A 26,634-nucleotide genomic window follows, 5' to 3' on the forward strand; every position below is an offset into this window, starting at 1 on the left:
TAAATTAGATTGTCCGGGATAATGTCTGTCGTGACCTTTAATCCTATACACAACAGCGCTTAACACTGCTATTATTAGGCAGAAATAGGCGTGACGTTGGTGCCTCTGGATTGAACCTACTAATCTACCATCATCTTACTTTTTTTTAACTAATTAATTTTATTTGAAAACCAAGTTACATGTTTCGAAGTCAATTCATTATTTCATCTGAAACTAATACTTACATACCTCTCTGCGGCACGCTACTCTACACCCAGACATGACATCTCATTGCTTTGTTCTACCATCGATACGTATCAGCGTCCGTTACTAGTGAAATGTGGTCTGGACAAAACATCAATGTTATCAGCGCCTCGCCCGTCTCCGCTTCGCCGAAATTAACCGGTCAAGCTCGGGACACCGCGAGTAATTAGTTTTTGAATGTATGTTGTATGGGTAGGGTTACCGTCTGTAATCTGGTTGGCAACTAAGTTCTCGCCGTTTTTTTTATTTTAAACTTTTTGGTTGTTAAAATGTTTGTAATGTAATGGTTTAGGTTATTGGAAAGAGGAAGTTTCCTTCCCCCAGAATTTACTTATTCCTTGTTGGAATTCGTTTAGGTTATCATTTAATTAGTATTGAACGCAATAGGGTTGCTACCCCTGAAGACAAAGTTTGAATGGCTCGTATAAGTATCCCCCTTTCACCACACCCTTCAAATACATCAGAAAACATCAAGCGTTAAACATTACTATTATTTGGCAGAAATATAATTTCCGTTTCAGTCGCTAAGAGATGCAACTCACCCTTTATCACTTTGTAGTTAACAGGGTCTCAAAAAAAAGAAAAAAATCTCAGAGGCATATTGTAAAGTCTACTAATACTCGTACTTGGCCAGTGTGGTGGGCTATGGCGTAATCCTTCTTAATCTTAGAGGCCCGTGCCCGGCAGTGGGACAGTGATGGGTTGATGACGATAGTCGCCTCATATTCCACCACCGGCCAGCATCCACACCATTCCACCGAAATGCAGAATTGCTTCACGCTACACTCCTTAACGCTATACTTAATTACATGCTTTTTAAAATGATAAGCATATGCTTGGTTGCGTACACATACATCATTTCCGAAGTGTTGGAACTCCGATGCGTGATATTAATGAACTTGCTGGTTGATTAATATTAATGAAAGTGACCAGTCTGTGCATACTTAAGAAAAATTAACGGTATGTGCTAGTGATGTAGGTGTTAAGACTAAAGTTTAGTCAGGTTATATGACGAGATGAAAAGAATTTTCTCGGCTTGTTTATAAAGCTATCTTCTTTTGGCGCGTTTAAGAAACTGAGTATTTTTTGCCGTAGAACGAAGTTGCGTGTGCTGCTGTAACACACAATTTAATTGTCATATTTATTTTTGTCTTTTAATCGTTTGATCAGTTAACATTTGTGTAAATGCAAAAAGAAATAATACACCAAAAAAGTATACTTAACTTTACTTAACTTACGTGTGTACGTATCATCACACACACACCTTTTTGATTTTACTCAATTGTGGAGGTGTTTTTCGACCATATTTTTGTATGTATCATTCTGATGCGTAGATTCGTCTAAAATGTGTTAAAATAAAATGTTCAATTTTTTTTTGTTTGCGAAAACCTGATCACTGGATATCGTAGATTTTTAATCGTTAGCTATAGGATACTTATATGTAAAAAGATTAGAGGATACTTATATGTAAAAAGAAGTAAAATTATAAGGTATCGTTCAATGCATAAAAATAGTCTCAAATTCTACGCCAGAGTCAAAGAAGTATTTTAAAGCGATAGCGATATCTGACTTCATTTATAACGATAAACTTCTCCGGCCCTGTGATAACTGGTTGACAGCGGCGGTATTACGGCAAGAGCCAGCGGTGATGGGTTCCCTTTAAGATAATTGGGTATCATTATATCTTTATTTACTAATAATAAGTATTAAAATAAAAACACGTCAGCTTAAGAATATAGCCTATGTCACTCCTACATTTTAGACGATCCCAACGATAATTATATTAAAATCCGTCCAGCTGTTTGGTAGAACCCTTTATTAACTACCACCAAACCTATTTCTGGCTCAAACAGCAGCTTTTGCGCTGCTGTGTTCTGGTTTGAAGGGTGTGGTAAGATATACTTTTCCGAGGCGTTCCAGCTTAGTCATCAGAGGTAGCGGCGGATTTGTGACCGACCTCGGGTAGGACTCCTAATCTTATCTGGGGTTGATAACATATGTACAAACAAAAAAAATAAATACAAACTTAAAAAATAAATAATTATGTCATATGTGGACTAATGCTATTTTGCTATTTCAATTTTATAAAACAAATATGGAATGTTAAAACCACTAAAAGTTAAATAACTCTCGCCTATTTGCCATAATGTCGTGGGCAGGTAAGACTGCTCGCCACTTGTTGGCTTCTGACCCACTTCCTACGCTTTCATTGAATTCCACTCAGACCAAAAAAAGAAGATAACATCTCGTGAAACATTGCTTTTGTTTAAGCTTCTTGTAACACCGCTTCTGCACGCTCGGCACTTGCTACAAATGTCTACTCGTATAAAAGTTTCGCCTATTTGTTTAGTACAATTTGGTACACAACCTAAGTCAAATTCTCTATCTACACGCTTGAATTTGTTACGGTTTGTTGACATTTTCAAATGTGTGGATGCGTTATTAACTAAAATAATTAATATGTCTTTTAGCAGTAACACTTTTCCTGTTTTGTGGCAAAATGCGTTGGTAAAGCCAATACCAAAGAAAGATAACCCTGCGGAACTTAAGGACCTTAGGCCTATAAGTATACTACCTAATATTTCTAAAATCTTAGAAAAAGTTGCCTGCTCCCAATTAAAACGTTATTTAGAAACAAATAACATTTTACCAACCAATCAGTCTGGTTTCAGAACAAAAAGAAGCACCACTACTGCTTTGATGGGTGTTGTTGATGACCTCCTTGCAGCACAGTCTGTGGGAGAAGGAACTATTCTTGTCCTTCTTGATTACACGCGTGCTTTTGATTGTTTGAATATACCACTGCTCCTATCCAAACTATCTTACTATGGCTTAAGTTTGGAGTCGATAAAATGGTTCGACAGCTATTTTAGGCATCGGACCCAATGTGTTATTTTGGACCAAAGACAGAATGCACAGAAAGACTACTCCACTAGTAAAGAAATAAATAGAGGAATAGCACAAGGCTCTATATTAGGGCCATTGCTCTTTATACTGTACACTGCAGATGTAGTTAAGAACATCAGACATTGTAAATACCATATTTACGCAGATGATCTGCAAGTCTATATTTCTTTTAAGCCTTCTGAAACACAATCTGCCGTGAATAAATTAAATGAAGATTTGGAGCGTATCTGTAAATGGTCCAACATAAACACCCTAACCTTAAATCCACAAAAATCAAAATATCTAATCTTAGGAAGTAACAAGAAAATTAAAAAAATTCTTTCGAAAGACCCAAAGGTGCTTGTGAGTGGTAAGTCTGTTGAAAGAGTCTCAGAGGCGCGAAATTTGGGAATATTAATGGACGAGTCCTTACGTTTCGAAAACCATGTCATAAATGTAGCTCGAAACTGTTTTTATAGGCTTAAAGTACTTTACCGAATAAGAGATTTTATAGGTACTGATTTAAGAACTAAACTATGTGAATCATTAGTACTCTCGAAATTAAACTATGCCGATACCGTGATAGGCCCGCGACTTCTAACGCGCTCTGAGAAGCTGATACAGCGCGTACAAAATGCTTGCATGAGGTATTGTTTTAATATACCACCGCGATCGCACATCACACCCTATATAAACAATGCTAATATATTAAAAATGAAGAACAGGAGGCAGCTTCATTTTGCTTCCCTACTATTCGGCATAATAAAACATAAGTCGCCGCCATATCTATATAACAAATTACAATGGTCTAAATATATCAACACTACACACCAAACCCGCGCTGTTAGTTTTAGGTTATGCTATCCAACACACTGCACTGCTGCGTTCCGTGGTAGTTTTAATTACTGTGCAACGAAGTGTTGGAACAATCTTCCTCCACCAATTCGTAATACAAAATCGTTAAATAATTTTAAAATTAAATACAAACTGCATCTTTTAAAGTTTCAAAAATGTCAGCAATAATGAATCTTTCACGTACACAGACATTCTCTCATACACATGCACTTACGCACTCACACATGAACATACACACGCAAATACACGCAACACACGCACACACACTACCCACTCATACTCACCCACGCCAATTTCATGCTTACACTTATTTCTTGCACTGTTCACTCGCATCAAATATATATATATACAGATACTACAGATTATTACCAGTATTATTAGTAGCTATAACACAAATTTTATCTATATTCATATAAATATCTATGTCATTTAATTATTATAACCAGTACGTATAGCACACACCACTTGTCCGAGCTGCGCGAAAAATAATACGGGGTTTCACCGAAAACCAGCAGCCGCGGTTTCCCGCGACACAGGCTGAGTGTAACCCTTTTTCGGTATCCATCCTCATACTTAATAATTTTGCTCACTTGTTATGTCATATATATTATGTTATATCTGTCTGTTTGTTTTATGTATTATGTATTAAGTACTATGTAACCTTAATTGTAACAGGATGTTTACCGAAATAAATGTTTTCTTTCTTTCTTTCTTTCTTTCTTATTACATCTTGTGCGGATGTCTAATTTTATATGAATAAAATATTGATACATGAAGGAATATTCATTTTACCAAACGTTTATTATTGTGCTACAAACATATTTTATTTTCACTATACTATTCTATATATTGTTATTTCCAACCCTTATAAATCCCACCAGCGGGAACACGTATATCTCCAAACTTGAAACGGCTTACTGCGTACGTGTCAAATGTGTGCAAAATAATATTTACTTTGCAAATCGATCAGATTTCTCTACTTACGCTTAAATTATTAGTTCGACAGGCGAAGTCTTTTTGTTTTTGATCCGTGGAATTCATTAATCTTTTCACGCGTGCACATCGTGTAACAATACAGTTCACTGAGCTTTATATTTGAGTATTTTATTAAATGTTATTACATTAGGCAACCTACCTTTATTAAGTCTAAATAATATTTTCTTAAAAATGAGGCTTTTCCTTTAGTTTGTCATTTATAATTACCTACTTCCCAAAATTTGGTCCTTATAAGCAACACTATCCTATCCTAGAGGAATATATATTTTTTAAATTGAACTCGTTCGATTCCCGGCTAGGGAAAAATATATTTTTGATTCATCTCAATTGGATAAACAGTAATTAAATTAACTCTCAATATACATTTGAGATATATATTTTATACATAAATTAATCTGATAAGACATCAGTCAAATAAATCTCATGTATAAATGTAGTTACATTTCGATTTTTATTTAATTTACATTACAATAATTACAAAACAAAAACATTAAAATAATTTAAATACTATTGAATAAAGAAAAAAGATATACTTATAAAATATTGTTATATTTAATTTTAAATATTGTAATGTTTTAAATTAAATATAAAAAATATCGGCAGTTTATTTCGTCTATGGCATGACATTGAAACTCGTTAATAATGAATCATAAATGAAACGAGCGTTGAAATGTCTATAATTAGCTATGTAATGCAATGTACGGTGGGCGCAGACTCGCTAGCCGCTGACTTCCGGATTCCCCGGCGAATGACTGGTTGATATTATATACAGAACTAGCTGACCCGGCAAACGTTGTTTTGCCATATAAATAAAAAAAGTTAAGAGTGAACAACCCTTATCACTTAGGGGTATGAAAAATAGATAGTAGCCGATTCGCAGACCTACTGAATCTTATATATAAATTTCTCGTGTCACAACGTTAGTTACCGTACTCTTCCGAAACGGCATTACAGATTTTTACCAAATTTTATATGGATATTCAGTAGGTTCGCCATTCTGTACCAAAAGTCGGTAAAAAATCGGAATAATTTGTATCCTCTGAAATCTTGGAAAAATCCATAAATTTGGGTATTTCGGTTGGACAGAGCCAATATCGGTAGAAGTACCGAAAAAACGGTAGGTTCGATTACACTACTTCACTATATTACTTTACGTTATAAATACTATATACTTTGTAATATATACATATAAGTCAGGTTTCAGTGCTAGTTTATGCTATGAGTACAATAGGCTGGATTACATAGGGCTGATGGTGAAGCCAAGAGGTGGATAATGGAACTCTTCGGAGGCTATTTATAAAACATTTTTAATTTGGGCTCATGATTCGTTTTGACGGAAATACAAAGTAGTGTTTGATTTTGATTGCGTAGTCGGGCACCTGCCTATTAGTTTTTAAACTTTTTTAACTATTTTTAGTTAAATTTACTTTACACGTCTTATTACCTTATTAGCTATGCAATAATAATGTACGGTGAATGCAGACTCGCTAGCCGCTGACTTCCGGATTCCCCGACGACTGACCACTGATATACGTACGTACATATACAATGTACATTGTTTATATATACAGGTTTATTACTCACTGAACACGTCATGTACTATTCGGATACGATGTTTTCCTTTACCGGTATGAATTATCTTTAATATTCTTTATAAGAGTAATATTTAACATTGCTATGTTTTGATTTGGGAAGTGTATGAACGTGAGATTTTACCAGGAATTCTTAAAGGAGAATTGGGGGAGCACTCTATTGTAGTAACGCATTATGTCGTCTACTTCAAGTATGATCCAATCTCTTTTGGGGTAATTAGAGATGACCATATGCGACATAACTTGTCTGTCAGGACTGTGAGGACATCTTGCATTTTAAAAATGTCTATTTTTCCTCTTGGCTACCCATTGGCGAGGGAGAGGAAATCAAAATTCTATAATGCTGAATTTAAATCTATTTAACCTATTTAAAGTTTGTACCAAACCGTCTGCTAATATAGGCCAAGGTCATAAAATACTGGCGGAGGTATTTCGTTTGGAGTTCTAAGGCCGTCTGGATTACAAGTCTATTAACGAGATATATGCGTGAACGGAGTATCGCAGCAGGTGGATACGCGCGAAACATTTATAAACGAAGCGTATTCTTTTATAATTACATTATATCTATTATTATGTTATATTTTTGACTAGCTTTCTCGCATTCAGGTTTTTATCTATCCCTCGGGAATAATACTTTTTTGGGATAACTGATAAGTTTTCTGAAACCGTACCAGAGTGAGTACAAAAAAAAACTTAACAATCGCAAAAAAAAAAATCATAACAATTGCTTATCGTCACTTAAGATCTAACACCGCGAATTCACAAAAAAAAAATCGTTCTGAGCAAAGCATATTAGTTAAGAAAATAGAACACTAGCGTATATTGGTTCATTACAAGTACCCGGTGAAAATTAGGTGTAAGTCAGTGGTGTTTCATATTAAGTTGAGAGATGTTGAACACGAGAATTAAAATATCTAAATGAGACGGTTTCTTTGCTCTCCTGAAATCTTGGTAATTGTGAGATCCCCGGTGTTAGAACTGAAGCGATGTTACGAAGCTAAGGCCTGAAAAAGTCGCAAACAAACAAATCCCCAATATCTTATAAAATGGTAGACCAATATTAGAAATTTCTCAGAATACACCTATAACAACTCTCTGGTAAGTTTCAACAGATTGGGCTTCGCCTACTTCTCTGTACCGGATATTAAGCGATGCCCACCGATCCGTCAAATGGATCGTGGATTGTACCGAGCATGTTGGATGCCGCGTGGGGGCAGTGTTGCAAGCGCCAAGCGAGCTTCCGCCGACCCGCGCGACGCCTACGGGTTAGGGAGTATCCTCCACTAATAGTACGGCGATATGGAGCGATACCGATCCATCAAATGGATCGTGGATTGTACCGAGCATGTTGGATACCGCGTGGGGGCAGTGTTGCAAGCGCCGAGCGAGCTTCCGCCGACCCGCGCGACGCCTACGGGTTAGGGAGTATCCTCCACTAATAGTACGGCGATATGGAGCGATACCGATCCTACAAATGGATCGTGGATTGTACCGAGCATGTTGGATACCGCGTGGGGGCAGTGTTGCAAGCGCCGAGCGAGCTTCCGCCGACCCGCGCGACGCCTACGGATTAGGGAGTATCCTCCACTAATAAATATTACAGCGATATTAGGCGATTCATCGAATGGATCGTGGATTGTACCGAGCGTGTTGGATACTGCGTGGGGGCAGTGTTGCAAGCTCCGAGAAACCTTCGATATTAAGCTATATTTATCGAAAGCGATATTAAGCTACAATCACAGCGATTTGTCCGATGGACCGCCGATCGGTCGATCGTAGATCACTGATTTGTCGATCTATGAGTCGTGGGTTGAGTGTAATTGAGATTGAGTGTCAGATGTAATGTGAATGTTTCTAGTTACGTGACTCAAGCTTCAACTCGTTTAACATGTTGTATCAGTGGATCGTGGATCTTCAAAGTGTGTGTAGCTTTGAACGCATAGCTCCGTACTAGCACTGTGCACATACCCTTACTACCGGTCTGAACGTACTTAACGAAATTGATTCGGAGTCCGTCGGTTGCATTTGAATTTCAATACATTAGACGGGGGTATGAATCACGGACGGTGGGAATTATCGAGTCAAACTTACTAAGATGGACATAATATGTAGATTGTAGAATTCGGTTTCACTTTTATTTGTAAGATGTTGTTTTTTCAAGCTTTATGTAACTTGTTTTGTTTGTTCCTTAGTATGTGCGAGTCATATCTTGTAAACGAATTTGAAACCAATTAACCTCAACCGATTGAGCTGAAATTTGGCATACACGTTTGGTTTGGATGACAATGCATGATTCATCATCAACCCATTACTGTCTCACTGCTGGGCACGGGCTTCCTCTCAGAATGAAAAGGATTAGGCCATAGTCCACCACGCTGGCCTAGTGCGTATTGGTAGACTTCATAAACCTTTGAGATTTTTTTTATAAATCTCTCATGTATGCAGGTTTCCTCACGATGTTTTCCTTCACCGTTTTTAGCGAGTGATAATTAATTTCTAATACGCACGTATTTTTTTTTTGAATAATCAGAGGTACGTGCCTGGTATTAAAACCTCGGACCCCTCGATCGAAAGGTCGAGTTTCTTAACCACTAGGTTATCACTGCAAGATTAGTACTACGTAATAAGATAAATTACATAAAACCTATAAATATTGCTATGAGAGTTCCGTAAGAAAAAATGTTTTCAACGGTATGTGAAGTCTACCAATGGCCAGCGCGGTGGACTACGGCGTAATCATTCTCATTCTGAGAGGAGACCCGTGCCCAGCAGCGAAACAGTGATGGGTTGATAATGTAGATGATGATAGATAATTTATAAGAAGCCGATTAAAAGCGGTATTTGCTAAACAATACAGATGAACGTTACAACAATGTTTTGTTGGACGTCTTCTTCTCAATCAACTTTGACTAGGAAATAGATAAACGTCATACATACGCAGTAGGGTTTTACAAATCGCACACCGTTCATGTATTGTTATTAGTGGATTTAGCGATAATAATATAATTAACATGTTCTTAATATTCTGCCGCGGGAAACCCCATGTCGCAAGCTTCTTCGAACCTCACGGCGCTTATGCAAATTTCTATCTATGCTAAAGGATTGTATGTTTGAATGCGGTACTCTAGAAATGACGGATTTGACAAAATATTTTTGATTTTAAATAAATATGGCTTTTAGGCCATGTTTTATACCATTACTTATACTGTAGCTGAAGAAATTATTTTTAAGATTGTTAAAATACTATTTAGATTGTTTTTTTTTTCCAGTTGATAATTTGGGTGTTATGGATGTTTTTTTTTTCCAGTTGATAATTTGGGTGTTATGGAAAATCTATAAACTAGCCGAAGATTCAGCTTGAATTGAAGTAGTTGTGCACTATCGTGTATGTGGTAGGTCAATTATAATAGTTATTGAGTGTATTTACGAGGGGAGCGTAGGGAAAACGGGAAAAGGGATAGTGAAAGAGTAGTTTTTAAACGCGAGTGAAACCGTCGTGCACGGCTAGTGTATAATATTTGCAATTCCATTCCGTTGGTGTGTCGTGACTGCAATGATTTAATGCGTCCGATTACGTGGGGCCGAGGACTTGTAATGACGTCCAACTTGATCTATTGTTATTAATATAAGTTTACTTTGTGAACGGTCACAAGTTCCATCCATCGGCTTTGCTTGCTTCACGTCAACTTATTACTCAACATTCGACCTTTTTTATAATATAGGAGTAGCAGACGAGCATGCAGTCCACCTGATCGTAAGTGGCTACTGCCGCTCATGGACATCTGTAATGAACCCCAGACCTATCTGGGGTTGATTAAGATCTAATCCTATTAGATGCGCCACAAATGCGCCGCTACATCCAAGCTAACGAAAAAGTAATGCCTCATCCTACTAACTATAGTACCGATCCCATCCTATTAACTAGAGTCCGCGCCAAACTGTTAGTCCGCTCCGAATATAGAAACGAGTCGCGTCGCAATAGCAAATTGAACATATTAACGGAACCCTTCTGCCCGCTCTCGCCCACGGATACATAGCTGCGTTAGTGTGACAGCTGCACGCATTAACGTCAGATCGGACTTGAAGTTTGGCGCGGACTATATCTATCTAGTCATAGTACTGTAGTTGTAGTAGTGTACACTAGTCACTGTTTCCCCAGCCGCCTCGCAAATTGTGTCATTTGTTTACAGATGAGTATCAAGAGACATTGACCTGCGCCATTGTTTAGGAGGCTTTGTTCAGTTTCGTTTCCCATTGCCTGAGTCGACGAACTATTTAACATTTCAAGGTGTTTGTCAAGGGCGATTTGGTTTTGGATGGATTGAGGACTGCTTTGGGATCTGCAGGAAAGTACGAAAATTATTATTTCGTTCTGTCATTCTGTCCGCTCGTTGGTATGAAACAATTGTTTTTCTGAAACTCTATTGGCAGAACCTATATATATGTATGTTACAATAAAATTATGAAACGGAATTTGTTTGTTTTACATATGTCAAAACATTAGCTACATTTCACGAAAATAGGAAAAATTGAAAAAAATACAATACATAGTTACATACTTAGTAGTTACATAGTTAGTTTTTGCCATTAGTTGATAGAATAAATCCTTCTGTGAATAAAATTAATCAACATTTGTTTATTTTGTATTTATTTAGTTACTAAAATTGTAACGATTTTTTAACCAATTAATGCAAAAGATAACATTCCAATCACCACACATCTTCTTTATCTTAATTCATATTCTGAATTAATTTCGCCCTTTAATTTAGTTCATAATCATTATATTACAATTTTATTAAATTCTTCGTTTACCTTACGATCGCAAATAATAAACAAACGTATTGAATTTAAAATTAATCCCATAAAGAGAAATACTTGTTAAAATTCCGGGCAATTTCTCGAAAAATATGAAGCGCCGCCCTTCAACAGAATCTTAGTGCGACCACAAGAATTCAAAGATCTTAATACCTCTCATATACATTCTAACAACCTACTTACCGCTTCTCCGATGTCAGGTCGATATGATTATATCGCACTAGTTATTTACCCGACTATGCTTTCGTCCTTGCATTTTAATATCATTTCAACACACTTTTATTAGCTTGGGCTGTATGTGCCCCGTTTATCAGTTTCTAAAAGCGCCCCACACTTTCCACAATTATACTATTTACTATTCCTTAATTGATTCCTAGATTGAAAATTATTTTCTACTTTTTAGTTGATTTTATCATACAATTCAAAGTTGTTTCTTTATGTTCTCTATTCTTTGCAGAATGCTTTATGACTATTCCAAGATTTGTGATACGGTCCTTTTAGAATTTTCAAAGCGGATTCTTAATAGAATTAACTTTTAATTTTCAAATTGGATTATTTTAATAAAAAATTACATTTATTTATTTATTACGTCAAAATTCTATCTTTGCTTCGGAAAGTCTTTCGGTTACGAGAGGAACCGTTGTACAGAACGGTGTTCTTCTAGAAATCGGGGTGCACACGAAATGTATATATCGAGCAATTGGTTATTGCCTAATTTGCTCTATGTGGATCGCTATTTCATACTCGTAAGAACCAATTCACAAAGCATAGCATATAATGTTGTTTATACCAGATTTGCGCTCTTGTGAGGAAAGGCGTATGGCATTACCCTTTGTACTTACATTACAAACGTGTCGCCCTGAGGGACAAGGGCTAATATTAACCTGTCGTGAACTGTTATGACAGGCTAAGTCTGGGATCCCTGACGTAACAGCATCAGTCATCTGAAAACAAGATAAGGCTTAGTTGGTTATATAAAGTTATATTAGCCATATCCTGGTATACTAATAAATAAGAAGGTGGTAGAATCCTTTGTGGTTCGACTCCGGCGGCACACCACACCTATTTCTGCCTAACAGCAGCAGTGTTAAGCAGTGCTGGTTTGAAGGGTGTGGCAAGGGGGACATACTCTTCCGAAGCGTCCCCGCTTAGTCCTCACTGGTAGCAGAGCATCTGTGGCCGACCTCAGATAGTATATCTAATCCTATCTGGGGTTGATTACAGGTATCCATGGGCGGCAGTAGCCACTTACCCTCAGGTGGACTGCATGCTCATCTGCTACTCCTATATTAAAAAAAAACAATTTATATTATTTGCGTTAACGAACTAAAATGCAAACAAATTACCTGTATATATTTCTCATATCAACTCGTACGATGTCACCCGAACATTTATATGTAAACCGACCCGAAGTAATCATAATTAGTTAAAGTTATTGGGCGTTTTTGACCCAAAATCTGATAGCGGATCCTTAGCATTTTTGGTACAAAGTAACGTAAACGATCTCGGAGGTCGTGTGTGATATCCGATGTCGAAAATCGAAAAAATAACGATCTTGAAACCAATTTTGATTTTGAAAGCAATTTTAATATTTTAGTACGTTATTTGTATATATATAGTGGCTTATACCCGCGATTTTGTGTGATGAATACGTAGACATAGTTAGGGATTGGTACTGAGTAGAAATTATTTGACTCATATTGAAAAGTATGTAGCCCAAAACTCCACAAATGTGTGAATAGATCAAAAGCAACGCGACATCCGCTTGTAAATCTACTCAAACCAAGTCAAACGTTCTATCCACATGTTAGAGTTTGTGAAGGCTTGTTGTGATTAGGCAAGCGTGCCGACATCACATTTGTCAGATATACTTCAATAGTGTGGGCAAATGCGCATGAACGGCAGTGACCTTCAAATGGCCCTTATGCTCGTTTACTACTGGAATTTCTCAAAAAAATCAGGTCGCATATAAATCCGCCCTAACCAAAACCTGCAAGTCACAAATTAATAGAACCTAAAGCGTGATCATCAATCAAAGGCGGCAGGCCTCGTGGAAGAATGGAGGAAATTCTGACCCCAAGGTCATGGTATTCGTTATATTTCAGAAAGGTCATGTATAGAAATCAATATTTCATTACTTTTTGCCTTATGGCGTATTGTAATTTTAATTCGACTTCTACAACAATAATACGAATTTTTATGTGTTGTTATTTTTCTTTTTAAGGAAGTCTTTGTTATTCCATTCCTACGGCACCACCGTCACACCCATTTGCGCCTAATACCAAACGAAAATGCTGTGCTGCTGTGTTCTGGTTTTAAGGGTGCGGTAAGAAGTACTTACTTTTCTGAGGTGCTCTCCTTGGTCTTCAGGGTTAGAAACAAATCTTTGGCCGACGTCAGATAGGTATCTTATCTAACGTTGATTATAGATATCCATGAGTGGCTGTAGCCACTCACCATCAGATGGACTTCTTGCTCGTCTGCTACACTATGTTATAAAAAAAATTATAAGTATTCCAAATCACAGATTATCCAAATCTAGAAGAAGTTAAATATATTTATACGGATATATATTTTTTTATAATTGATGACGTCAATTTAATTGAATCCGTTTACTAAATAGTTACTAGTTACAATTCCCCCGGGATCTTAGTGTGTGGTCGGGGAAGGAAGGTCCGCGTGACGGAAGGAAGGACCATTATGGGTACGGACATGCTAGGATGTCAGAACAACACACCTACATACACTACTTGGTATAGGAACATTACTCATAAGTGATAATGTGCAGTTTTTCCTAGTAACATTGACAGATCCAATGTCACTAAATCTACTAGTAAAGTCATTATATTAGAAGTTAAAAATAATTATTCTAATTTTCGTCTTCTTTGATTTCAGGTAATACCGAAACAGCTGAAGCGATTTTCAGGAAACTTCCACTGGCAGTAACTTATCTTGTAACGAGTTACTTAAGATACTTATTTTATAACTTTATTTATGGTTCCATGTAAAATAATGAACCGAATAACCCGACAACATATACCGCGCGCGATGTTTTAAAATTGTTGAAAGTAAAAAAAATCAACGGGTTGCACTCCGGGAGTGCCTTCACATATGTAAACTTTCGAAACCTAACCTGCTTAATAAAATATAATAAATAATAAATTCAAATAATATTCTATGCTGACACCGGATGACATCTTGCCTTTAGCAGTTTGCTTTGCCGCCTTATATCTACATTATTACATAATATTTTCTAAATGCGGGTGAATCCGCGGTATTCAACTAGTTCAATACTAGGCTGAACAGACTCCGTTCATCGTTATTGCACCGTGTGCGGAATATTATCTAATGTTTTACTGTAAATGGGGTTAATATGCCAAAAGTGCCATTTTTACAAGTGCAATTTTTTGCAAGTGCCGTTTTTGGGGCAATTTTACAAGTGTCATTTTTGTAAGCTATTTTTTTTCCTACAATGGAGGGCATAGATTACTTTGTTTAAATTGTCGAAAGTAGAAAATGTCGGTTATATGTTATATTATGATATATTTTTAAACGCTTGCATAAACCACGGGGCACATCTAGTTCAATAATACAAGGATGAATTGAACAGGCTCCGTTCATCTCTGCACTCATTAAAATATAATGATTCCGAGTACCGCTATTGCACCGGCCGCTATCGGAATCCGTTCGTAGGTGAAAGGCGTGTCGGCTATTACCCAGGCATTCGGAACATGTGCGGAATATTATCTAATGCTTAGAGTAAACTGGGTTATTGTGCCGAAAGTGCCATTTTTGTGCAATTTTTACAAGTGCCATTTTGGTGTAATTTTTTGCAAGTGTCATTTCTGTAAGTGCTATTTTTGTAAGCTGTTCTTATCCTAATGTGGATGGCAAAGATTTACGACCGAATGTGTGTATGTTACATTCTTTGACATGCCCAACAGTCTGAATGGCTTGACGAGTTTTAACATATGAGGTTACTTTACTTTTCAGTTGATTGTTTATAATCAATCGGAATCCGTTCGTAGGTGAAAGGCGTTTCGGCTATTACCCAGGCACTCGGAACATATGCGAAATATTATCTAATGCTTGGTGTAAACTGGGTTGATATACTGAAAGCGCCATTTTTGAGCTATTTTCAGAGTTCCATTTTTGTAACCTTTTTAGGGTTCCATACGGAAAGAGTATAAACGGCACCCTATTACTAAGCCTCCGCTGTCCGTTTGGCCGCCTGTCCGTCTGTCACAGGGTTCTATCTCTGGAACCGTAATAGATAGACAGTTGATATTTTTACAGAGTATTCATAACGGTGGCCGCTATAACTACAAATATTATAACCACCTCATTTTTGAAGTCGGTTAAAAAAAAAGACAAACAGATAGGGTGGGCTTATTAAAATATTTCCGTTCTTACCATGTGGGTAGGAAACCCGAAAACGGTTGCCACAATAAACATGATCATCATTAAACCATTACCACAAGGTTCGCATTATCTGTTATACATCATAATAAGCTTACATATTACGATAGATGGAGCTATTATTAAATGCATTCCCGGTTGTAAGCTCAATATTACAGGAATGCGGGGTGTAATACCATCAAAGGAATATCTTTGCCAACGATCCCTTCAGATGTTTGGAGTACGATTTTAATCTAGTTATTAATGTGCAAATTCGATTTTGAAATGATTTTATTTTGTTTAGATTTTGGAGTAGATATTATCTGATTTAAGATTTGTTTAATTTAATAAAAATTATAAATTGAAATGTAAGGAAGAAATGAAGATTAATTGGTAACATCAACTCAATACGCCACGCTGCTGGGCGCGAATAGAAGGTTCTAGAACAAGGCCATACATTATAATATCCAGTACATTGGCCACATAGATAAGTATAGATATCTCGCCGCCTTAGAATTGAAGGAAGACATTTAAATGGCTTAAACGGCTGACGAATGTGTCAGCCATTTAATGGTGGTAAGTGGTGCAAAAACACGAAATCGAACAAAAAGTGCAGAGATATATCGTTTCATTCGTAAATGATCTAAAAACTACATTTTTTAAATATTTTTCAAACACAAAAATACATGACAGTGACAATTTCAATTGTCAAAACTGGTTACATTTTCTTGTTAGGAGTGAGTAATACTTACTAATATATGATTGGCCATAATGGTAAACCTAATACACTCTTGAAAATGTGTGTGTTTTGAAAACAAGACCATTATATATTGTGTGAATATAATTTGTTCAATGCACTGCCGTGCGTTCAGATGTTAGTGGGTTAAATCTGTATATAATGATTATTTATATAATTAACATACCTAATTAACAAGTAATACAAATGTTCTTTAAAATGCTGTGGTCGTCCATGTTGTAGCATGATAATGAGGTCTATTTTACTTCCCATAATTAAATGTTTAAGGAAAACAACAGTTCCCGTTAGTTCTAATGTGGTTTGTTTGACTTCGTAGTGTGCTTAAAGTTTTATTCGTTTTGCTCGAATTTGTATTTTGAAATTTTGAAATTATGTGTTATTTATAGCCTAGGATTCTCTGTGCCATATAGCAGCTCTTAACACTGCTGTTATTAGGCACAAATAGATATGGCAATGGTGTCTCCAGAGTCGACACACGCCAACACAACCACAAACTTTATCGCATTCTACAATACCCATGGTGAGAAATAGAGTCGTTCGAAGTCGATACCGCACGGTGGCAATAAATTATGCTTAACGTTAATAAATCCTTAAAAGCATTCAGCTGTTAAACATAACAACTTTCACTAGGAGAGCTTTTTAATTAATTACATATCTTTTTGAATGATAAATCTCGTATGTAGATTACCTTAAACGATCCAAAGCGGCTCTCCAGTAAATGTCGGTTTGATAAAATTGAAATTAAATACGACTATTAACTGGTATTGATAAATAATGGTAAGACTGACATAAAGTCACATGTGAATAAATTACATTGGGATTTTTATTTCAATAAACTTGTGAAAATGAATGTCTTCTGTCTGTGAAGGGAACCTTTCTAATATCGTCCTTTTATTATGAGTACATGTCCATGTCACCGTAAAACATGTAACTACGTAGGCTATTTTCATTATTTACCTACATGAAATTTGGTAGATACAGTAACTTCCCAGGAAAATATAAGTGGTTATACTCAGCACGTCACATAAGGCCAAAATGTCTCTTCCAAAATGTCTCTTAAACCAATAATTATATTTTTGGTCTGTGTAGCTACATTTAGAAAATCAAACATAATTTAATTATAAAATTTAATTTCAAACGATCCCTGTATAATAAATGAGAAGCATAAGCTCATGTTAATAGATAAAAATCCAAAATATTATAAAACTTTAAAATATTGAAACTCAAATGTCGGTTACATTCCAAAGTAGTCCCCCGGTTCCGACGCGAGATTCCGTTCGCGAATTTAAAACTCTGTCACGAATGCATTCGAAACAACGATACTAGTTGACTCACCGGCGTCAAATGCGCTATGTTTTCCCGCGCAAAGTCCGCTCACCGACCCACACGCACCCATGGCGACCGCCGCGAAACGAAACCCACTACAAACGACACAAAACTCAGTTTCATTCAACATTAGTTAACAAACCGCAAAGTGTATTGCAGCTTTATAAATAGTGCCTGCGTTCTGCGAACCGGCTGCGTTCATTTTCCTCTTCGAAGGAATGCGACCTGACGTCACTAACGAACGCACCTCGCTAACCTACTATTTTGAAAAGCAACACCGATATATCGATCGCGGTGCAATACGTTACCTTCGCAATTTTTCGCGCAACTACCTCGAATAAACCGCCCGATTGAAAGGTGGACTCGTTATTACATTTTATGTGTTCCAATAGGTCTTTTTGATTCGTTTGATTAGCTCCCAGTAGGATAACGGTACGTTGGCTGTTTGGAACGTTGATAGGGATATGTTATCTTATTTACATTCTATTTCTAGAAAATGAGGCATTTTATTGTAGTACCTGGAATTCGCACTCGAGGTGCGCTTTATTGAATCTTGGCGTAAATACTTGTTGTTTGACGTAATAATCGACTTTGTGTGCTGTTCGGTTCAGTACTGACTGGGTACGTATACTTGTAATGTTGTCGACATTATGCATAATGTTACAATATGATGTAATGCCAATATTCTCCGATGGATTTCAAATGTGGTCTTTTGCTGTAGACGTGCAATGTGTTAGGTAACGTTTGGCCTAGGGAAAGTATACATTTTTTTTATATTGTAGGAGTAGCAGAGGAACATACAGTCCACCTGACGGTAAATGGCTACTGCTGCCCATGGACGTCTGTAATCAACCCCAGATAGGGCATAGACATTCCTACCTCGACCACAGATGCACCGCTACCTCTGAGGACTAAGCTGGAACGCCTCGGAAAAGTCTATCTTCCTTACCACACCCTTCAAAACGGAACACAGCAGCGCCTAACACTGCTGTTATGAGGCATAAATAGAAATAGAAATACATGGCATTTCTTTACGTGTACGAAATAAATTCGTAGCTATAAATGCTATATTGTTCTCAAAAATATTCGGATAAAGTGCCAATTGGTCAGCTATACTAATACTTCACATGGACACAACTTGGACTTGACGTGACTCGGATTGATAATCTGAAAATAAGAAATAAATGTGAAATTAGTGCAAATGAAATTTTTAGGTACTCAGCAACATATCGTGTTAGCGTATAGAGACCACTTTATAACAACTGATTTGTTAGATATGCGCATATTGTATACACAATATACACTAATTGTTCAACATTAATCATATTATGTTAAATCTATATCTTTCTTTCTTATTAATTTTTAACTAGTGCTTATCTAGGTTACATAAGGAAATTATGCGTGAAATCTTGACCCAAGTTTAAGCTGTGCTTTGTCGGTCAGTATTAATTTAATAACAAGATGCATTAGGACATTATGTAATATGTGCCTTGTGGTATAGTGTATTGTGACCAGCGTGTGCTGTAATGTATTGTTCGCCGTGCTCACTCACTGACGTAATGCTCGTTTCCGAGCTATTACGCGCGCGTGCACTCGGTCAGTGCCCACCTTTATGTGCGAGTTGATATAATGTCAATGTTTTGCGTACAGTGTAGCGGAGCTATTCTTAGTACGAATATTATGTACGATATTTATAAAGGTTTTATTGTGTATATATTTATGTAAAATTACATACCGTTCACGTTCACGGTATCGCTTTTATACAAAGAGGGATCAAGGGAGTCATATACTAACTTTCCTCCACTTATAAAACTCAATCAACGAATACAGAAATAGATATCCAAATTAATAATTAAGATATTTGACTAGTCGGGGATCCAACTCAGGACCCTTCGTGTGTCAAACCGGTATGATGACCGCTCTGCCACGTGGGTCCTCAAAACTTTTAAGCTTAGATTAAGCCGAACAAAAAGGTATAATACAAATTTGTTATCTTGGGTACATATTTTATGGGAAAAATTAAAGCTTAATAGCGAATGTATTTTTACATTTATTATCTTGAATGACATACGAACCTAGTGTATTTTATTTATATACATAATATGTATTGTATTACCGAGTCTGGATTGCTAAATTGATGACTCACAGGATGCAGTGAGGCAAGTCTTGCAAATTGTAAGCCTACGCAAAGACGAAGTAATACTATAGACTCGTAATTTCTATTTATACCGTCCACTATATTTATGATTATTTGACAGATCGGCGTAGAAACACGCTAAATGAGACATACTATGCTGTACAGAGAGGTCACGTGACCTCTTGTATCTGTACTTATAAAATGCTTGTAATAAAATAAATAGGCTACTATTATGAGCGTTTTAATACTATTATTCGTAGGCGTCGGTTTACATCTCCAGGAGTATCTCCAAAAAGTATATAATTATTGTGAATTATAAAGCAAAGAAAGATAAAAAGAATTGAAAATAGGCATTGACTTACTATGTAATTGTAATTAGAACTGTGTTTGTAAATGTGTCTAATAATAAAAACAAATAATCGTAAACGTTACTTCTCTTAATACATATTCTATTTCGTTATTGGGCTATCGTACGTCTTGTTTTAGGAGTCTATTATGTTTGTTCGTCTACAGGCTTACGTCAATCTTTAGGCATCGTAGGCTGATGAATGAAATTGTAAGACTGATATAACCGGCTGGGTGTCCGATAAATTATACCTACTGTTTCGTACTACAAGTTTACGCTTTGTTGTATAAATAGAAATAATGTATAACGTTATTCACTATGTGACTTATACATAGTAAGTTGTATAAAAAATACATATAGTATACAGGGTGACGGTTTTCAATTGGGCCTGGATGGTCAAGTCCGTATATGTAAAGGGAATAGTGAAAAAAGCTGAAAGAAGTCCTGCGGTTGACGTGTCCAATTTATTTCTACAAAAAAAATATTGCGTAAAACAATTCTGGAACGAAATGATAAACAGCAAGCTAAAGGAAAAATATGATATCTTTTAAAAAGATACAATCACCCATTCGCAGACTTAAGATTCTACATACATTCATAATGGCAGTGGTTAGCGCTAACGTGTTCTGGTTTGAAGGATGTGGTAAGAGAGACATACTTTTTCGAGGCATTCCCGCTTAGTCCTCAAGGGTATCTGTGGCCGATCTAAGGCAGAAATCTAATCCTATCTGATTGATTACAGATGTCCATGGACGGCAGTAGCCACTTACCATCAGGTCAACTTATGCTCGTCTGCTACTCCTATATTATAAAAAAAACCGCAGCCCTATTCTGGTCCTGGAATAAGAAATGTATAAAAGTAATAATTCTTATTAAAAAAAATAGAGATTGTATCGAAATACTGTTCTGCCTTAAAAAATTGAAGCACATTAACAAAATTGTTGCAGTTAAAGTAGAAAGTCAGCAACAAAGACAGATCATTCGTCAAACAATAGTGGCGCATGTGAAGCGAGCAATAGACAAGTATACAATGTATATTGTATACTATACATGTATATTTCCAAATCATTTGTCTCCGTAACTGTACGTCGTAAGAACGAATGGGCAATAATTAGCGGTCGTTTTAAATGTACCCATGACCAGGGCCGGACTTTGACAACGTCAAAATAAAAATATTTTTTCAGAATAATTGCATTTTAAATATTTCAGAAACGATTATCACTAGGAATATAGAAAAAACACTAATAATCTTTAATTGTACATTTCTTTGTCTCCTCCTCTATATTTCTTTTTATCTATTCAGTGATTGGTGCCGTTCTAGTATGTCGGAATAGGATACTATAGTAATATGGAATCTTGTAGGTATAAGCATATCCCAAGGTTAGTAACATTAGGAGGCCTCTCATTATTTTCAGAATTAAATGAAACATTTTTTTTTATTAAGTCCTTAAAAAAATTACTGCCAACAGATAAAATTATTTCAACACTGTTTGGAAAACACACACACTTAATACGATTTGGAAAAAACATGTTGCGTCGAAATTTGGATATTTTTTCCCCTTGGTAGTCCCCTGTCTCGTAGGGACACTGGGACAGTGGCCCGCTTGCCCTTCCCTAAATCCGGCCCTGCACACGGCCCATTGTGGTAGATTCTTTCGCTTGTTCATACCGCGTGCGATAATAAATCGTATGGTTTGAGAATAAGCGTCAGGTCCGTAATTGTTAGTGTCGGGTGAAAAAATCAATTTGTACAAAATTACGAGTTACTTCGCACGGCTCCGCTTACATACATATGCACCTACGTGCATATACATTTTTATGCGAGAACTCTAGGTTTTTGAAGTAGAGTGACTCCCCAAATTTTCTATATCGAAACACGAAAGTCTCATTCAGTTACTTCATTAATTGTATGATGATACAATATGTAAATGTTATGATTTGGTATCGCAAACATATGAGAATGTAAGCTTGAAAACTGTAACCAAAATCCAATATTACAGACAGACATTACAATTTTTTTTGTATATGGGTATACCTAGCTAGGAACAAACGGTTCCAGCTGAAAGTTACGTTTAGTGTTCTCTTTTGTTTTATTTGAATAGTCTTTGTAAAGCAATTAGGATACATATACATGGTTTTTCGTTTATTTTACCATTTCGTTTCGTAGAAAGTAAGTTTCGAGCTAGTATTACTTTTATGTAATGAAGGAAAGTAATGAACATGCTGCCTGAATATTTAATGATCATTACGGGCCATGACTTATGTATGACGACCTGCGTGGTGGAGCGGTCACCATACGATTCTGACGCGCAAGGGTTCTGGGTTCGATTCCCGGCCAGACAGATATCTAATGACATTTTATTATGTAACGGGTACTCACGATTTTTATGCAAGTCACAAATAGTGCAAGGTACGGTGCGTAAGGATATTGTGAGTGTTGTGTGTCGTGATATGAAACCTAGATAAGAAAAACGAACTAGTCGTAGGGTAGATAGATTAAACTACCACTAGTACTTGTCAACGGTTTCTCCCCTCCACCTCAGTTTCGCCGTGACCACGATCCATGTAACTGGGTCGAAATATCGGCAATAAAAAACGCATATTGTGAGTACCCGTTACATAATAAAATGTCTCAATTCCGCGATAATTTTAGGCTAAAATAATAGATATCTGTTATCGTCGTTAATAAGAAGCTTGGATATTAACGATATAAGTGACTCATTTGATACTACAGTTTAAAAACAGATGCGGGTAGGTGAAGTGGGGACGACACCTTGGCGGCGCTCGAATTAACAGAGAGCGACATTCTGGTCGGAGACTTCAGCAAGAACAGTCGAATAACGGAGATACTTGTGTAGTTATAATACTTCTAATCACTAGTGTGAACTTACTTACGTATAATTGTTATATCGTTACTCTGTACCGTTTATGTGACTATATTATTACATGACTTCAAGACCTTCAAGACGAGTTTGATTTCATATCTTATGATGAATTTAGATATCTGTTCTGGTTTTAGTGTTTGTGTATTCTTCGTATATCCATGGCACCCACAATACAGGGAATCCTAGTGTGGGGCTGTGAATGTAGAAAGCGTTTGGTTTGTCGTGATTCGATTCCGGAGGCAACATCGCCACATCTATCTTTGGCCGACTTCAGACAAGACTGCATCCTGCATGACTGGTTTTTTTTTTATAATATAGGAGTAGCAGACGAGCATGCAGTCCAGCTGATGGTAAGTGGCTACTGTCGCCCATGAACTCTGTAATCAACCCGAGATAGAATTAAATATACCTACCTGAGGTCGGCCACAGATACGCCGCTACCCCTGAGGACTAAGCTGGAACGCCTCGGAAAAGTATGTCTCCCTTACCACACCCTTCAAAACGGAACACAGCAGCGCTTAACACTGCTGTTATTAGGCAGAAATAGGTGTGGCGGTGATCCCACCGGAGCCAACCACAAAGGGTTGTACCATCGTCAGGTTTGTCACTAGATGTAAATTAAACCTAAAGTTAGCTGTATCTTTTATAACTGTTAGCTTTAGCGATTCAAAATAGTGGTTAACACGATAGTCAAAAATGCTCGCCAACTATTCAGTACTCTATTCATATATACACGTCGATATAAGGGTCGATTACGACAGATTTTTCTAAAAAAATGCCGCTCGTCGCTTGAACATTGCGGCAGCAGATTAAGAAACTATTCAGTGGCTTCATCGACACTATGCTTGTCTACACAACTATCACGCGATAATAGTCAGTGTGCGATCAGCCTTATACATAACGGTATATGTATAATTATCTTAAATAATTTAATTAACAAATTGCCATTGTTATTCAGCTTTTCTGCCTCGTTATTATTAAATTATTTATAAAGGAAAATTTTAATTTGTATTTAAATGATATTAATGTAAAAATAACTGTTATCTCTTGACGTCATAACTGCTAATGGTAAACCGGTAGCGGAAAACCGCAGTTAGTTTTTGTTTAACTACAAAAACCATGGCATAAATTAATAATATTGTATTAGGTACTTATTCGGAGCCCGATTGTGTTCCATCGGAGATCTCGGAGTTCTCCACCAAGCGCTGAGGGCGGCCACTGGGGGGTTTTAGTGCGGTAAAAATCCCACATAACCCGGCGTCGCTCCCACGTCGTCGGGTACCTTTTGAAGGTTTCCCCCTCGTAAACAAAAAAAGGTACTTATTTGTATTGGTTCGACTCCGGCGGCATCACCACCATACCTATTTCTATCTATTAACAGCAGTGTTAAGCGCTGCTGTGTTATGGTTTGGAGGGTGTGGTAAGGGAAACATACTTTTCAGAGGCGTTGCAGCTTAGTTCGTAGGGGCAGCGGCGCACCTGTGGCCGACTTCAGGTAGGAATATCTAATCCAATCTGGGGTTGATTACAGATGTCCATGGGCCGCAGTAGCCACTTACCATCAGGTGGACTGCATAATAATAAATAATAATAAAAAATATTGTCTAGTTCGAATGCGAAAAATATAGGTATAAAGTATAACTTAAGATATATAGGTGTCCCGTAAATCAGTAATTAATGTAGAATTTTCTATTATTTCTCACGTACTATAAGTTTTAGGTCCTTAAAAAGATAGGAGAAGGGGCTTAAACAGTGACGGACTTGCTCGCCGGAAACTCGGGGCTGAAATCGCTGCTTTGCAGGAATAATGACACAAGTAATAAAGGTAATTTTCCATTCAATTTTCCAGTTTCAAATTAAACAATGTTTTTGTTTCGAAATCTTTTATTCAAATGAGAATTAAAATAATCATACAATTATAAGTGGTTATTTATATAACCACAGTACTGCTAGGACACATTAAAATAGGAAATATTTGGGATTAAATTGTATCTTTAACAGAAAAATTAATTTTAAGTTGTGCCATTATTCTTGCAAAGCGTAATGTTAATAAGGCCCCGAGTTTAAAAAGATGATTGAATTTTACAAACCTTTTTAAAAAGTTACTATAGATATTTTTCACTGACAACTATATATTTCAGGGATTGTTTGATCCTGTTGCAACCTTTTTTTTAATGACATACTTATAAACATTTACCGTACGAAGTAACTCCATACAAATCGGAGTGTACTGTGTAGACAGACGCCTTCTCTTTCTTATGTATTCTAAGCTATGTATAAGTACGTATAATAAATTACAAGCGCATCGTTTATCCTAATCAAAACAGCGGGCATGCAGGCGGGTCGTTGACCTGTACCCTTAGTATGAGTTTTTACGTTTCGACAAAAATAACTGTTTTCGTTTTTGTTTACGTATTTCTCATATATTACCAATGGGTTCTGATACAATCCGCTAGGGGCGCTGATTGGAAATGTATAGGCAAATACGTAAACAAATACCAATACAGTCATTTTTGTAAAAACGTTAGAGCTCATACTAAGGGTACTGTTACGACCGTTTACGTTTTTATGTATGACCATGCATGAGAACAGTTTGACAATTTGGGATGTTTTAGATAATTGTTCTTAAGTCTCGTTTAAGATAAGCTGTTATTATAATGGAGACTTGATAATTTGAATAAGCTTGCTTTGGGGTCCGAGGTTTGAGTTTTTATTTGTGTGGATAGTTTATATTTTTGGTGTATTTTAAGATAAGTAAGAGTGACGCTTAATGGTGGTGAGTCTGGTTCGAACCCCAGGATTACCGCAGATTTTTCAAAGTTATATGTATATTACAGGTAATTTGTCTTGCTTTAACGATGTAGGAAAATATCGTGAGAATTTCTGTGTACGTGCCTTGCATAATCTTATAAATTCATACTAGCTATTGAGGTAAAGTTAAGCAGTGGTAGTGGTTGTAAGTCGGCCTCTCGATCGGGGAGTGCGAGGTTCAAATCCCATCTCTGATTTTTCGAAGTTATGTGCGAATTAGAAAAATATTTCTATAAAGATTTCTACAATTAATCTCGATAGAAATATTTTCTAATTTATTATTAAAGATTAAAGGCAAATTTCTATAAAGATAATAATCTTGATTAAACAGTGAAGGAAAATATGGAAACTTGCATACCTGAGAGATCTTTAAAAAAAGTTCTCAGACGTTTGTGAAGTCTACTAATACGCGCTTGTCCAGCACGGTGAACTTTGGTCTAATCCTAATTCTGAAATGGGACCCGTACTCAGCAGTGGCACATTCATTCAAAGCTTACAAATGATGCACCAGCAGACCTTAAGCAAAAGTTTACACCCATCAGATAAACTTCACGCTCGTTAACTACTACAAAAAACAAAAATAACAT

The 26,634-nt window shown here is 36.6% G+C and overlaps 1 protein-coding gene and 1 long non-coding RNA gene across 2 annotated transcripts in view; one reads left to right on the forward strand and one right to left on the reverse strand.

The window, feature by feature from the left end:
- Window positions 1-26,634, forward strand: part of LOC140756054 (tRNA dimethylallyltransferase) — a 301,945-nt gene that overhangs the window by 73,739 nt on the left and 201,572 nt on the right. The gene's annotated exons all lie outside the window — the stretch shown is intronic.
- On the reverse strand, window positions 223-18,059 carry LOC140755946 (uncharacterized). The gene is made up of 3 exons (XR_012103853.1): window positions 17,878-18,059; window positions 12,230-12,331; window positions 223-324 (listed from the first exon to the last, which is right to left on the reverse strand). It is a non-coding gene; the product is annotated as an uncharacterized LOC140755946 (long non-coding RNA).

This window comes from Epargyreus clarus, unplaced genomic scaffold (genome assembly GCF_041222505.1).
Source record: "Epargyreus clarus isolate Ecla_fem2 unplaced genomic scaffold, WU_Ecla_fem_2.2 ptg000034l, whole genome shotgun sequence".
In the NCBI taxonomy this organism is placed as follows: Eukaryota; Metazoa; Arthropoda; class Insecta; order Lepidoptera; family Hesperiidae; genus Epargyreus; species Epargyreus clarus.